This window comes from Panthera pardus, unplaced genomic scaffold (genome assembly GCF_024362965.1).
Source record: "Panthera pardus isolate Hobbes unplaced genomic scaffold, ASM2436296v1 HiC_scaffold_12, whole genome shotgun sequence".
NCBI lineage: Eukaryota > Metazoa > Chordata > Mammalia > Carnivora > Felidae > Panthera > Panthera pardus.
The window spans coordinates 72,266,709-72,282,930 of record NW_026526677.1 but is presented as its reverse complement, the minus strand read 5'-3'; the positions used below and the strand labels follow the sequence as shown (position 1 = coordinate 72,282,930).

Genomic DNA, 16,222 nt, shown 5'->3' with positions numbered 1-16,222 from the left:
AAAATAGGACTCCTGCACCCATCCATTTCATCCTAAAGGAAAATCTTTAGCAATTCATGACTGAATTCCTTGTATCCAACCAAAAACAGTTTTGCAGCCAAACCAAACATGCCTACTGAGTAAATAATGGAGACAGTACATCTACAGTTATACTTCCAATCTTCATTGCACTGTTTGATTCCTTGATGATCATAGTTAAGACACCTCTCTTTGGTCCTAACAGGTTGCCAAAAGAGTCTAAATTCATTTTTATTGCACTGTAATTGATGATAGATATACTGGATAGACTTTTCCCTTGGAACTTTCGTAGAATCCCTGAGAGTTAACTTTGAACCAAATATCTTTAGTCAACTAATTGATTTCAAAATATCTGTAACTCAACAACAACAAAAACACCTCACAAATGATTTGATTAAAAAATGGACAGAGGACCTGAATAAATATTTTTTCTAAAGCCAACATACAGATGGCCAACAGACACGTGAAAAAATGCTGAACATCACTTTCATCAGCGAAATGCAAACCACAACCACATGAGATATCACCTCACACTTGTCAGAATGGCCAAAGTAAAAAACACAAGACATAACAAGTGTTGGCAAAGGTGTGGAGAAAGGGAAACCCTTGTTCACTGTTGGTGGGAATACAGTGGTGCAGCCACTATGAAAAACAGTATGGAGGTTTCCCAAAAAATTAAAAATAGAAATACCATATGATCCAATAATTTCAATGCTAGGTATTTGTCCAAAGAAAACTCAAACACTAATTTGAAAAAATACTTGAACCCCTATGTTTACTGTAGCATTATTCACAATAGCTAAGATAAGCAAGCAATCCAAGTGTCCACCCATAGATGAATGGATAAAGATGTGGTATAAATATATCATGACCAATTACTCAACCACAAAAAGAATTTGTCATTTGTGGGGCACCTGGGTGGCTCAGTCGGTTAAACGTCTGACTTTGGCTCAGGTCATAATCTCACACGTCTTGTGGGTTCTAGCCCTGCATTGGGCATTGTCCTGACATCCCAGAGCCTGGACCCTGCTTCGGATTCTGTGTCTCTCCCACACCTCTCTCTCTGCCCCTCCCCCGCTCATGCTTTGTTTCTCTCTCAAAAAAATAAATAAATAAATAAATAAACAAGCATTAAAAAAGTTTAAAAAGAAAGAATTTGTCATTTGTGATAACATGGACGTATCTAGAGGATATTATGCTAAGTGAAATAAGTCAGGGAAAGACAAATACCATATGATTTCACTTCTATGTGGAATCTAAAAAAAAAAAAAAAAACGATTCTTAAATACAGACAACTGATGGTTGCCAGAGGGAAGGTAGGTAGGTGGATGGGCAAAATAGGTGAAGGAAAGTAACAGGTACAAACTTCCAGTTGTAAGTCAGGGAAATGAGAAGCACAGCACAGGGAATATGATCAATATTTTAATAACACTGCATGGAAACAGAGACTGCACTTACCATGGTGAGCACTGAGTACTGTATAGAGTCTTTGAATATAGATGTTGTTCATCTGCAACTAATATAACACTGTATGTCAACTATATTTCAATAAAAAAGATTTTTAGAATACTTCTATATTGCTAAAAAGCCCTAACATGATAGAGCCAGGCTCTTCCACCCATTTGACATACCTTAACTGATGCCTCCAGCTTTTCTATTTTAGAGGTAAACACCTGCAAAAAGACGTTTTCGTAACAAGTTCCCCCACCACGGCAGCGGCGTATATGGCTAACTAGAATGAAGTTCTTCAAACAGAAGCAAGAGCCAATGAAGTAGCTGTACTCCTCATAATTTAAGAAACATTTTCCTAGAACATCTATAATTATTTTCATCATTAAAAAGTATTGGAATTTTAATAAATATCCAGTCTCTGGTTTTTTTTTTTTAATTTTTTTTAACGTTTATTTATTTTTGAGACAGAGAGAGACAGAGCATGAATGGGGGAGGGTCAGAGAGAGAGGGAGACACAGAATCTGAAACAGGCTCCAGGCTCTGAGCTGTCAGCACAGAGCCCGACGCGGGGCTCGAACTCACAGGATGCGAGATCATGACCTGAGCCGAAGTCGGACACCCAACCGACCGAGCCACCCAGGCGCCCCTTCCAGTCTCTGTTTTAACAGTGGGGTGACAAGGGTCTTCTCTAGGTCACAAACAATATCAAACATTTTATGTGTCAGTATACACAAATATATGCTATGCGTATACCTTTTAAGGACTTACATAATTTATCTCATCCATGGTACCATTTGCTATTGACTACATCATTCTCATCTCTTTGTTGGCAAAAGAGAAGGTAGAAACTAATGACTATAAGGCCTTATTTGAGAAATTTGTTTTTGTACTCCGACCTCAACTTTTATTGCTAATTAAAGTTTGACTAAGAGAAGAAATCAGTGTATTCACCAGCACAATTTCCCAATGTGATTAATCTTCCCAAATTAAAATTATTTATAAAACCAATATTTGACAGGTTATAGCATGCCAGACATTATGAAAAATCGAGGATATGATCCTGGCCTTTAGAAAGCCTAGGATACAAGGAGAAGGCAAATATTGAATATGTAATTAAATGTGAACAGTTCTAAGAAGAAGCAGTATTACCTTAACTCTGAACGTTGTCGCTGCCTCAGTGGGTGGGATCTGCCATCTTTATCTTGCCAATCCATTGTATAAAAGTCTGGTTAGCTGGTTTAGCAAGTCTTTAGCCTTTTGTTGATACAAATACAACTTCATTGTTAAGTTGCTCTTATATAATCTTTTCTCCCCTCCCTTGTCTCCCATCCTAAAAGAGCTGATCTTATAACTTCAAACCTCAAATCCTGTCAAACGAGTCACAGAGAGATTCGAAAACAAAGTGTGACATGTACTGATAAGGTGGTACATGTAGAGTCATCAACATACCAGTAATTAAAATTTGATAGAGAAGGAACAATATTTAGCTTTGTCACACATTTCATGTTTTGTATGATGATGTTGTCTTATGTTTCACATGAGAGGGATCACCTAGATGCTAACTATACAGATATGGACTTTATGCCATTAATGATGTCTCAAGGTGACAGGATGTCTGGTCATCCAGACAACAAGGTTCACTTTCCAAAAAAAATAAATAAATAAAAGAATGGTTGATATCATGATGGCTGAGATTTGTGACAAGAGATACATCCTAGTTGAGTATTTTCAAACTCCTGGTGGAAAAAACACCAAAAATCAGTTTCAAACTTAAAATAAGATGTTAGAATGTCGGTACATTATATAGTATACCATAACCTATAAAGCAAGTGAGAAGTGAGAAGTAGTACAGATAGTGAGAAAAGGGTACAAGACTAATAAAAGAGGGAAGACATTTGAAAAGAAAAGCAGAAAACCATGATTGGATGACTTTCTTCTGATGTCACAATTACTCAACAGTAAATGTAGAAATTAGAAATGGCCCATCAAGTTAAAGTGTAAAACAGAGACAGGGCCCCTACGCATGCCTTCTCATCAACACAGGATGTGTGTAACCATGATGCTAACATTCCAGACAGAGGTTTGGCAATGGTAAGTATATCATTTGGCCTTTAAAGCAAATTTTCCCGCTCAGTATTTCTTTCCCTGTATCATTAACATGTGCCTTCAGCCCATTTTCCATGACAGCTTTTACCTAATAGTGCTAAGATCTTCCAACACACTTGCATCATCCAGCCTCATTTATAGCCTCTATCCTTGTGTGCCTTCAGTATCATTTAATTATGAATAAATCTCTCTAGATTTTTTATCTTCCTTCCAGCCCTTTCTCTATTCTATCCTACCTGACACCTGTTTTCGGTGGATGATACCACTTTCCTCAAACCAGATAGTTTTCCACTTCATGGGGAAGTGGAAATGGGTCCCATGGAGACTCACGGGGTCAGAGAGGAAGGATGCACCTTTGTTCGGCACCATTATTCCACTGTCTCTTTTTTGAAGTTGCTACCCTCTGATTACATCATTTGCTTCCTATTCTCATCCTTGGCCCCAGTTGAACACCAATGAGTTCTCTCACCTTTGGCAGTGGTTTTAATGGTTTCCTTGTAGATTCTGGGTGAACCTCTGGGCCTTCACTCTTTATTTTCTTTCACACTTGTATCCAATCCACCCGTAAGTTCTGCTGGCTCAGCAGTTAAAATATCGCTTGAATCCAGCTGCTTCACCGGTATTCTAATCTTAGCCACAATCATCTCTCATCCAGACTTCTGCATCAGCCCCCAAGTGGTCTCCACCTCCACTATTACTCCTGTTTAGACCATCTCTGACTTAGCGGAGTTTTCTTCCTAAACTAGCAATCAGATGGCGTTATTATCCTTCAAAGTTTTCTCATTAAACTTAAAAACAAAATTCAGACTCAGAGGGGCAACCAAACCCACTTGATCTAGCTTTTAAATCTCCCCTCCCTTCAAAGTAAGACAACACTAAGGAAACACATCCAAACCAAATTCATAGAAACCAGGAAACCACCGCATCAGCAGAGATCACCAGCATCACAAAGAACCAGACAATCAAGGGAGGCGTGGGGTACTATGGCTCTCCTAGTGATGGTGTAGCATGTCCATATGCCTACAAATGAAGAAGGCTTGGTAAACAGAAAATGGCCAAGAAAGTTCCTGGCCTTCTTCCACAGTATCGTCCAAAGGGTCCCTAACAAGGTAAAACAGCAAGAAAAGGGTATTCAACAATTTTAGAAGTGGATGCAGTTATTGGAAAAACTAACATTTTTTGTTTTCATTCCATTGTAATTAAGTGATAACTCTTCTTGAGCACCCAAACTGACTGAGGACAATACGATTCATCACAATGACAAAATAATCACTATTCTGCAAGCCCTAGCCATAATGAAGTTCAATCCTATAGTTTCTAAACTGCATTACTGGTATTTGGGACTCGGTGCTTAATCTCTGCTAAATCTCAGACCAACCCGAGAAAGTCATCCAGACATTTGCCAGGCTTTTCACTACTACTGGCTTTCATGTAGAATGCCTTATTAGACCCAGACAAGCAAGGCTATTCAGGAGTAAGTGAAAGAGGTTTTCAGATAATTGAGTGGCGAAGTTATTATAGACTTTGGCTCACACATAGAAAGAGGGTGAAAAAGTAAAGTCAAATGGGGGAGAAGAGACAAAGGGTAAAAGAACCATGGTGTGGTTCAAAAGGATGTGAAATAACTGCTTCCGTGAGTGCTCTCTGGCTCTCACAAAGACCCAAATTTTAACAACCTATCTATCCTAACTATTTAGGAGGGGCACCTGGGTGGCTCAGATCATCATCACATTGTTTGTGAGTTCCAGCCCCACCTTAGGCTCTGTGCTGACAGCTCAGAGCCTGGAGGCTGCTTCCGATCCTGTGTCTCCTTTCTCTGCCCTTCCCCCCGCCCACACTCCGTCTCTCTCTTTCAAAAAATAAATAAACATTAAAAAACATAATAAAACACAGGTCATCCTAACACAACAACACTAAATTTGTTAACCAATATAGACATTCTATTTACTTTTCCTTAAAGCCTCTTTTCCTAAATAAGAATGGTATTAGAATACTTTATAAAAGTTACTTTACACTGGAACAAAATGTAGCTTACATCTTGCAGAAGACGAAAAAGGCCCCTAGAACTAAACACATAAAACTGGACTTAAAATGCATGAAAAATTACAAGACATTCTTATGACTTTTTCTTCAAAAAGATTTAGGAAGCACTAAACTTCGATAAACTTGGAAAGATTAACAGATATCAACTCCATCATTCTGGTCATTCCTGTTGCCATCTTTTGAAGGAAAGGGGTGTGGTGAGTGGGCTTACTATAAAGCCAGCTTCTTAATAACAAAACACTGTGTTTTGCATATTGCTTACAGAAGACTGACCTTGAAATTTATTGGCCTCAAGAGACACATGATCCCCTTCTCTGCCCCCAGGCAAAATACAGCCAAGGAGAGAGACAATCCTAGTGGATACTCAGCTTTCATGAATTTTTATACTATTTCTTATATGTATTAGTTTTGGTGAAACCAAATTTAAAAACTAATCTATAAATACAAAATTTAGAATGAGGTAATTCCTATTTACTTTACACTTTAAAAATTGTTTTGGGGGCACCTGGGTGGCTCAGTCAGTTAAGTGTCCAACTCTTGATTTTGGCTCAGGTCATGATCTCATGGTTTGTGGGTTTAAACCCCACATTGGGCTCTGTGCTAGCAGCACAGAGCCTGCTTGGGATTCTCTCTCTCTTCCTCTTTCTCTACCCTTTCCCTTGCTCACACTTTCTCTCTTAAATAAGTGAATGTTTAAAAATAAATAAAATAAAAAATTGCTTTGGATACTTGCTCTGTAGGCATCGGGAAGCATCTATATTTAAAACAAGTCAAAAAGTAAAAATGCAATTACCAAACAATCCAGCAATTCCACTTTTGAGTATTTGATGAAATTGAAAACACTAATTCAAAAAGATTTATGCACCCCTATATTCGTTGCAGCATTTTCCAATAGTCAAGAAATGGAAACAACCTAAACGTCCACTGATGAATAGATGAAGAAAATGTGAGAGAAGGAAGATGGCAGAGTAGAATGATCCTGAGTCACCACCTATCACAGATGCATTTCAGCAGGTGACCCAGTGCAGAAGCAGTTTGAGTAGCACCTGAGTTATACATGAAGGAGATTTATGGACAATTTTAGGACATGTGCCAGAGAGTCAGGGATCTGTGGGAGCTTTCTCTGGAAACAGGAGTGCTGGCAGGTGCCATTTTTCTTCTCCTCCTTCAGCCTAGACCACCAATGGTTGCAGAACCAGTTTTGACACTCTCCATTTACCTTGATACCAGTGCTTGCCCCTATAGACCTGCCCCACCCAATCTGCTTACCTCAGCAGACAACCCCTCCGAACCACGCCGGCCCTGCCTCACCTAGCAGGCAGCCTCACCACGATTGGCATCCCTCCAAAGCGACTACTGCCCCCACAACACTGGTCAGGTGGCCTCCGCTGGGACTAGTGTCCCATCAAAAGGATGGGAAAGCTAATCTCACACACCAGTGTGCCTGGAGTAGCTGCAGCTGGGCCTCTCAGCTAGCTGGGCCAGGAGCAGACCCTGCCCACCAGTGCACCAGCAGCAGATACAGCTGATCATGGCAGTCAGCTGGGATAAGGGCTGGCCCCACCCACCAGCACACCTGCTGGGGCTGCAGCAGGGCTTCTCAGCCAGCCATGCAGGGGACAGAGACCTGCCCACCAGCGCATCCAAAGAGTTGAGGCTCAGTCACAACAGGAGGGCACACACAGAGCATACAAGGGACACTCTTTGAGCTCCTGGTTCTGGTGACCAGGGGGTTTTGTGTTCCAAGACATCATAGGATGCCTTCTACATAAGGCTACCACTTTCAAAACCAGGAAAGGTAGCTGAACTATGTAAAACATAGAAATAAACACAGAGAGACAAAATGAAACAGAGACTATGTTCCAAACAAAAGAACAAGATAAAATCACAGAAAAATAATGAAATAAAATGGAGATAAGCAATCTACCTGATAAATAACTCAAAGTAATGGTCTGAAAGATATTCACTGGACTTGAGAGAAGGGTGGATGAGCCTAGGGAGAACTTCAAAGAGATGGAAAATATAAGAAAGAACCAATCAGAGCTGAAGAATAACTGGAATTTTAAAATATGTTAGAGAAAATCAACAGCAGATTAAAAGGATGCAGAATGGATCAGCAATCTGGAAGACACTTAAGCTGAACAGCAAAAAAGAAAAAGAATTTTAAAATGAGGATTAGGACCTCTGCAGCAAAATCAATAATAACATATGTAAATAACATTTACATTATATGGGTTCCAGAAGGAGAAGAGAGAGAAGGTGGGAGAAAACTTTTTTGAAGAAATAACAGCTGGATAAATAGCTAGCTTCTAACAATGAATCAGGAAGAAGTAGAAAATTTTAACAGACCAGTTACTAGTAGCAAAATTGAACCAATAATCAAAAAACCAAAACCAAAAACCCAACAAACAAAAGTTCACGACTAGATGTCTGCACAGATGAATTCTACCAAACATTTAAAGAAGAGTTAATACCTATTCTTCTTAAAACATTCCACAAAATATAAAAAGGAATACTTCCTTATTCATTCTATGAGGCTGGCATTACCCTGATACCAAAACAGGACAAAGGCACTACAAAAGAGAAAATTACAGGCAAATATCTCTGATAAACACAGATGCAAAAATCCTCAACAAAATATTAGCAAACTGAACTCAAGAATACATTAAAGTGATCATTTACCATGATCAAGTGGGCTTTATTCCAGGGAGGCAAGGGTAATTCATCATCCTCAAATCAGTCAAATGTGATGCATCACATTAACAAGAGAAAGGATAAAACCCACATGATCATCTCAATAGGTGCAGAAAAAGCATGGGACAAAATACAACACCTGTTTATGATAAAAACACTCAATAAAGTTGGTTTAGAGGGAACACACCTCAACATGATAAAGGCCACATATGAAAAACCTACAGTTAATGTTATACTTAATGGTGAAAAACTAAAAACTTTTCCTCTAAGATCAGGAATAAGACAAGGATGTCCACTCTCACAACTTTCATTCACCATAATTCTGAAAGTCCTGGTCACAGCAGTAAAACAATAAAAAGAAATAAAAGTCATCTAAATGGATAAGGAAGAAGTAAAATTTTACTATTTGTAGATGACATACTATATAGAAAACCCTAAAGTTCCACCAAAAACCTATTAGAACTGACAAATGAATTCAGTCAGTTTACATGATACAATATACAGAAAACCTGTTGTTTCTAAAGGTTGATAACAAAGTAATAGAAATAGATAAGAAAACAATCCCACTTAAAATTGTACCAATGATAATAAATTACCTAGGAATAAATTTAGCCAAGAAGCTGAAAAACCTGTCCTCTAAAAACTGTAAGGTATTCATGAAAGAAATTCAAGACAGCACAAACAAAAGAAAGATATACCATGGATTGGAAGAATAAATATTGTTAAAAATACAATATTATCCAAAGCAATCTGCAGATTCAATGTGATCTCTATCAAAAATACCAATAGCAAATCATTTTTACCAGATTAGAGTAATTCTAAAATTTGTATAGAACCACAAAAAAAAAAACACTAAATAACAAAGCAATCTTGTGAAAGAACAAAGTTGAAAGTATCACAATCCCAAATTTCAAACTGTGCTACAAAGCTATAATAATCCAAACAGTACGGTACTGGCACAAATATAGATGCGTAGATTAATGGTACAGGATAGAAAGCCCAGAAATAATTCCACACTTATATAGTCAACCTGCACAAAGGAGGCAAGAATATACAATGGGGAAAAGGCCATATTTTTGGCAAATAGTACTGGAAAAAATGGACAGCTACATATCAAAGAATAAAACTAGACCACCTTCTTGCATCATACACAAAAATAAACTTAAAACAGAGACCTAAAAGGGAGACCTGAAGCCATAATACTCCTAAAAAGAAATGGAGGCAGTAATGTTTTGAATATCACCCTTACAACATTTTTCTGGATATGTTTCCTCAGGCAATGGAAACAAAAGCAAAAATAAACTATTGGGACTACACCAAAATAGAAACCATCTGAACAGCAAAGGAAACCATCAACAAAACAAAAAGGAAACCAACTGAATGGGAGAAGATATTCACAAATGATAGGTTTAACACGGGGTTAAAATAAGAAATATATAAAGAACTTAGGGAGCTCAACCAAAAAAAAAAAAATCTGATTAAAAAATGGTCAGAGTACCTGACTAGACATTTTCCCAAAGTTGATATACAAATGGCCAGCAGACACATAAAAAGATGCTTTACGTCACTAATCATCAGGGAAATGCAAATCACATCCACAATGAGATATCACCTCATAACTGACAGAACGCCTAGTATTGCCTAGTATCAAAAAGAGGACAAATAACAAGTGTTAATGAGGATGTGGAGAAAAGAGAGCCCTCATGTACTGTAGGTGGGAATGTAAATTGGTGTAACTACTATGCAAAACATCACAGAGTTTCCTCAAAAAGTTAAAAACAGAAATACCATCCAATCCAGTAATTCCACTACTGAGTATTTGTCAAAAAAAAAAAAAAAAAAAAAAAAAAAAAAAAAGGTGCAAACACTAATTTGAACATATATATGCATCTTTATGTTTATTGCAGCATTATTTACAGCAGCCAAGATAGGGAGACAAATGTGTCCACTGATAGACGAGTGTATAAAGAAGATATGGTATATATGTACAATGAATGCTACTCAGCCATAAAATGAATGAGGTCCTGTCATTCATGACTATATGAATGGACCTAGAAGATAATATGCTAAGTGAAAATAAGTCAGAGAAAAACAAATACTATACGATTTCACTTATATGTGAAATCTTAAAAAAAAAAAGAGACAAAAAAACCCCAAACAGACTCTTATATACGGAGAACAAACTTGGGGTTGCCAGAGGGATGTGGTTGAGGGAGATGGGTAAAATAGGTGAAGGGGATTAACAGGTATAAAATTCCAGTCACTGGTAAGTCACAGGGATGAAAAGTACAGCATAAGGAATACAGTTAATAATACTGTAATAATGTTGTGTGGTAACAGATGGGGACTACACTTATCACTATGTTGTCTACCTGAAACTAATATAACATTGTATATCAATTATATTTAATAATAAATTTTAAAATATCTATAAAGAAAATAGTGGGCAATTAATCCTAAATATATAAGTAATTACATTAAAACATGAACATAGGGGCGCCTGGGTGGCTCGGTCGGTTAAGCGGCTGACTTCGGCTCAGGTCATGATCTCACGGTTTTTGAGTTCGAGCCCCGCATCGGGCTCTGTGCTGACAGCTCAGAGCCCGGAGCCCGTTTCAGATTCTGTGTCTCCCTCTCTCTCTCTGACCCTCCCCTGTTCATGCTCTGTCTCTCTCTGTCTCAAAAATAAATAAACGTTAAAAGAAAAAATTAAAAAAAAAAACATGAACATAATATTTCAACTAAAAAGAAAATATTGTCAGAAATAAGAAAAAAAATCTGAAAACTTCCCTAATCTCAGAAAGGAATAATCAAGTCCAAGAAGCAGAGAAGTCCCTGAATAAAATGAACCCAAGAAGGTCCCTACCAAGAGGCATAATAATTATAATGGAAAAATTAAAAATAAAGAGAAAGTCCTAAAAGCAGCAAAAGAAAAGCAAATGGTGATGTACAAGGTAAACCCCATAAAGCTATCAGTTGAAATTTCAGCAGAAACTTTGAATATATTATGCTACTCCATTCTGACCTGCAATGTGCTAAAAGAAAAAATTCCAGAACCAAGAATACCCTGCCCAGCGAGGTTATCATTCAGCATTAAAGGAGAGAGAAAGTTTTCCAGATAAACAAAAGTTAAATTCATTACCACTAAATGGGCCTTACAAGAAATGTTAAAGTGCAGGGGAACCTGGGTGGTTCAGTTGGTTAAGCATCTGACTTTAGCTCAGGTCATGATCTCATGGCTCATGAGTTCAATCCCATGTCGGGCTCTGTGTCGACAGGTCAGAGCCTGGAGCTTGCTTTGGATTCTGTGTCTCCCTCTCTCTGTTCTTCCCCGCTCAAGCTCTCTCTCTCTCAAAAATAAACAGTTAAAAAAAAAAAAAAACAGAAAGAAAGAAAAAGAAATGTTAAAGTGCAAAATAAAAGGCTATACATGGAAGAAAATTATGAAAAGAAAAATATTACACTAGAAGAAACAAACACAGAAGTAGATCAATCACTTATAAAGCTAATATGAATGTTTATTTAAACACAAAAGTAGTGTTACTAATTTTATCTACACAATTTAGGTAAGGGATACACAAAATTTAAAATGTAAAATATGATATCATATAAATAAAAGGCAGAGGGGAGGGAGGTGTAGAAATGTACTGCTTTTAGAATGTGTTCAAATTTAAGTGACCATCAACTTAATATAGACAGGATCCTATATACAGATGATGTTATATATGAGCCTCATGGCAACCACAAACCCAAAATTTATAATAGATACAGAAACACACATACAAAAGAGAAAAAAATGCAAGCATAAGAAGAGAAAGAGAGCAAGAGAAGAAAGGAACAGAAAAGAACTAAAAAAACAATGAGAAAACAACAAAATGGCAGTAAGTACATAGCTAATTATTTTAAATGTTCAATAATTATTTTAAATGTAAATGGACTAAGTGTTCCAATCAAAAAACATAAGGTAACTGAATGGAATAAAATAAAAATAAACATAAAAATAATAAAATAAAATAAAAATTAAAAATTTAATTTAATTTAAAAATTAAAATTAAAAAAATTAAATAAAGAAAATAACCTATCTATATGCTACCTACAAGTTGCAATTCAGATCTAGAGCTATATACAGACTGAAAGTGAAGGGATGGAAAAAGATATTTCATGCAAACGGAAGCAGAAAAATGCCAGGGTAGCAATACTTATGTAAGACAAAATAGACTTTAAAACAAAGGCTGTAACAAGAGACAAAGAGGGGAATTACATAATGATAAAGTGATAATTCCAACAAGAGGATATAACAATTGTAAATATCTATGCACTGAACATCAGAGCACCTCAACATATAAAGCAAATACTAACGGACATAAAGGGAAAAATCGACAGTAATACAATAATAGTAGGGACTTTAACACCCACTTACATCAATATGGATACATCATCCAGACAGAAAATAAGGAAACAATGTCTTTGGATGACACATTAGACTTAATATATTCAGAACATTCCATCCAAAAACAGCAGAGTACATACAATCTTTTCAAGTGTTCTTTTCAATGTTCACATGGAACATTCTCTAGGATAGATCATATGTTAGGCCACAAAACAAGTATTAATAAATTTAAGAAAACTGAAATCCTATCAATCATCTATCCCAACCACAATAGTATGAAACTAGAAATCAATTACAAGAAAAGAATGGGAAGAAACATGAACATGTCAAGGCTAAACAACATACTACCAAACAACCAATGGGTCAATGAAGAAATTAAAGAAGAGAGGAAAAAAAAAATGCCTGGTGACAAAAATGGAAACACTGTAGTATAAAATCTTTGGGATACAACAAAAGTAGTTTTATGAAGTAATTTTATAGCTATACAGGCCTACTTCAAGAAACAAAAATCTCAAATAAACCCATCTAAACTTACACCTTAAAGGAACTATAAAGATAACAAACAGAGCCCAAAGTCATTAGAGGGAAGTTATTAGTATCAGAACAGAAATAAATGAAATAGAAACTTCAAAAAAATAGAAAAGGTCAACGAAACTAAGGGCTAGTTCTTTGTAAAGATAACAAAATTGATAAATCTTTAGCCAGAATCATCAAGAAAAATAGGACTGAAAATCAGAAATGAAAGAGAGGTTACAATCAACATAACAAATACAAAGGATTATGGGAGACTACTATGAAAAATTACTTGCCAACAAATTGGACAACCTAGAAGAAAAGTATCCATTTCTAGAAAAATACTATCTTCCAAGACTGAATCAGGAATAGAAAACTTGAATAGACTGATTACTACCAATAAAACTGAATTGGTAAAAAACGAAAATAAGAACCTACCAACAAACAAAAAGCCCAGACCCAGATGGTTTCATAGGTAAATTCTACCAAACATTTAAAAAAGAATTACTACCTATCCTTTCCACTCGATTCAAAAAATAAAAGAGATGGAATACTTTCAAATTCATTCTGAGCCCACTATTACCCTAATATGAAAACCAGACAAAGGCACTACAAAAAAAAAAAAAAAAACAAAAAAAAAACAACAACCAAACCAAACAAAAACAAAACCCAGAGAAACTACAGGCCAATATTCCTGATGAATATATATGTAAGAATCCTCAACAAAACATTAGCAAACCAAATTCAACAATACACTAAAAGGATCATTCATCATGATGCGGTGGGACATATTCCAGGGATGTAAGAATGGTCCAATATCTGCAAATCAGTCAAGATGATACTCCACATTAACTAAATGAAGGATAAAAATCATATAGTCAGTCTTAATAAATGCAGAAAAATCATGACAAAACACAGGGCCCCTGGGTGGCTCAGCCAAGTGAGTGTTCAACTCTTGATCTCAGCTCTTGGGGTTGTGCTCTACACTGGGAATGAAGCCTACTTAAAAATAATTTCAATTTCTATTTTTGATAAAAACTCTCAACAAAGCAACTGTAGAGGGAATGTGCGTCAACATAATAAAGGCCATATATGACAAGCCTACAGCCAACGTCACACTCAATGGTGAAAAGCTGAAAACTTTTCTTGTAAGCTCAGGAATAAGACAAGGATGCCCACTCTTGTCATTTTTATTGAACAGAGTTGGAAATCATAGCCAGAACAGTTATGCAAGACAAGAAACTTAAAAGACCAATCAGAAAACAAGCAATAAAACTGAACCAGATCATCTGTAACCTACATCATTACCAGCCCATGTCTTCGGTATTGATCAGGTTTTGTTTTGCAAGCTATATGCACTGACTGACTAACTTTAGCAGAAAAGCAATAGTAGCTCACAATCTCTGGCGATATTAGAAAATAAAAAATTATTTAAAGTGACCAGACCCACAAATGTATGGCCAACTGATCTTCAACAAATTAGGAAAGAGTGTCCAGTGGAAAAAAGATGGTCTCTTCAGCAAATGGTGCTGGGAAAACTGGACAGTGACATGCAGAAGAATGAAACTAGACCACTTTCTTACACCACACACAAAAATAAGTTCAAAATGGATGAAAGACCTTAATGTGAGACAGGAAACCATCAAAATCCTACAGGAAAAAACAGGGAGCAATCTCCTTGATCTCAGTCACAGAAACCGCTTACCAGACATGTCTTTGGAGGCAAGGGAAATAAAAGCAAAAACGAACTATTGGGACCTCACCAAGATAAAAAGCTTCTGTGTGGCAAATGAACACATCAACAAAACTAAAAGGCAACTGATGGAATGGAAGGAGATATTTGCAAATAACATTTTGGATAAAGGGTTAGTATCCAGGGCCACCCGAGTGTCTCAGGAGGTTAACTTCCCAACTCTTGATTTCAGCTCAGGTCATGATTTCATGGTTCATGAGTTCAAGCCCCACATTGGGCTCTGTGTTGACAGTGTGGAGCCTGCTTGGGATCTTCTCTCTCTCTCTCTCTCTCTCTCTCTCTCTCTCCCTCCCTGACTCTCATGTATGCCTCAGCCTCTCTCAAAATTAATAAATAAAATCTTTAAAAAAGGGTTAGTATCTAAAATCTATAAAGAATTTATCAAACTCAACTCCTCCCCCAAACAAATAATCCAGTGAGGAAATGGGCAGAAGACATGAATAGACACTTTTCCAAAGAAGACATCCAGATGGCTAACAGACCCATGAAAAGATGCTCAACATGACTTATCATCAGGGAAATATAAACCAAAACCACAATGACATACTACCTCACACCTGTCAGAATGGCTAACAATAACAACTAAGGAAACAACAGATGTTGGCGAGGCTGTGAAGAGGATCTCTTTTGTGCTCTTGGTGGGGATGCAAACTGGTGCAGCCACTCTGGAAAACGGTATGGAGGTTCCTCAAAAAATTAAAAATAGAACTTCCCTATGACCCAGCACTTGCACTACTAGGTATTTAACCAAAGGACACAAAAATACTGATTCAAAGGGGCATATATACCACAATGTTTATAGCAGTGCTATCAACAATAACCAAATTATGGAAAGAGCCCAAATGTCCACCTACTGATGAATGAGCAAAGAAGATGCAGTATATAGATGCAATGGAATACTACTCGGCAATCAAAAAGAATGAAATCTTACCACTTGCAACAATGTGGATGGAATTAGAGTGTATTATGCTAAGCAAAATAAGTCAGAGAAAGACAAATATCATATGACTTCACTCATATGTGGAATTTAAGAAACAACAGATGAACATAGGGGGAGGGAAGGAAGAAAAAGATAAAATGAGAGAGGGCAGTAAACCGAAGGAGACTTTTAAATACAGAGAACAAACCGAGGGTTGCTGGAGGTAGGCAGGAGGATGGCCTAAATGGGTGCTGAACATGAAGGAGGGCACTTGCTGGGATGAGCACTGGGTGTTGTATGTAAATGATGATTCACTGGGTTCTACTCCTGAAAC

At 36.9% G+C, this 16,222-nt stretch overlaps 1 long non-coding RNA gene across 1 annotated transcript in view; it reads left to right on the top strand.

Annotated features, from left to right (window-relative positions):
- Positions 1-3,473: 3,473 nt before the first annotated feature.
- The window catches only part of LOC109267335 (uncharacterized), a 28,129-nt gene continuing 15,380 nt past the window's right edge, over positions 3,474-16,222 (top strand). Inside the window, exon 1 of the long non-coding RNA XR_002080035.2 lies at positions 3,474-3,561. This is a non-coding gene — a long non-coding RNA (uncharacterized LOC109267335). The remainder of the gene's footprint in view (positions 3,562-16,222) is intronic.